Below are 1058 nucleotides of genomic sequence, written 5' to 3' on the forward strand. Positions count from 1 at the left end.
TCACATGACAAATTTCCAAAAATGGTAAAAAAACAAAAGTTGTAGCTCTTTACCATAGCTTCCAGAATCAGTTGGAATTATGTCCTAAAGTGCTTCCATTGTGGAGATATAAGGTAAAAGGTTTTCAAAAGCACCGCGTTTTTTTTTGTTTTTTGCATTTTTCTTCATGAAAAGAACACTAAACAACATGATTTCAACAGATTTAGAAAGCTAAGAGAAGGGGCTACAACTATTGTATCGTGGGAAATTTCTCCCAAAAAGGAAGGTACATGCCCTAAAAGGGTAATTGACACTGACAGACTACAAAAGTAATTTATAGCCTACAAAGTTTACTAATAGACTACAAAAAAGACTACAAAAGTTGGACATAGACCACAAAGGTCAGACAAAGACTACAAAAATTAGTAGTGTCTGCTTTTCTCATTACAAAAGTAATAGTGTCCGCTTTTTGAGACTACAAAAATTAGTAGTGTCTGTTTTTTCAGACTACAATGGTTTGTAGTGTCCGCTTTTTGAGACTACAAAAGTTAGTAGTGTCTGCTTTTTCAGACTACAATGGTTTGTAGTGTCCGCTTTTTTCATTATAAAAGTTAATAGTGTCCACTTTTTGAGACTACAATGGTTTGTAGTGTCCGCTTTTTGAGACTACAAAAGTTAGTAGTGTCTGCTTTTCTGACATATAGTATGTAGTGTGGTTAACTATATGTATATAGGTCATTGGGGATATGATTGAAGGATTGGGATGAGTTGATATTCTGCCACTTATGAATAGTTGTGTTTGATGTCAGGTCCATGGCTGTTTTCCACACTAAGCCACTATCCTATCTTTGATGTTGGTTAACCTTCCACTCAGATCAGTATCTGCTGTCCTATGTCTGACCACAGTCAATCTTCACATGATTTTTTTGGAGTGATAAATTCTCTGTGCTACCAATGCAACTTGTCATGTCTTTCAATACCAAGACCAGTTGTCATTCTCCAAGCCTTCACCACGGCGGTCAGCCTTGAGTAGATTGATTTAAAGGTACCAAAAGTGAGTTAAATATGTGGTTGGTCCT

The sequence above is a fragment of the Laccaria bicolor genome, genomic scaffold, assembly GCF_000143565.1.
Source record: "Laccaria bicolor S238N-H82 LACBIscaffold_37 genomic scaffold, whole genome shotgun sequence".
In the NCBI taxonomy this organism is placed as follows: Eukaryota; Fungi; Basidiomycota; class Agaricomycetes; order Agaricales; family Hydnangiaceae; genus Laccaria; species Laccaria bicolor.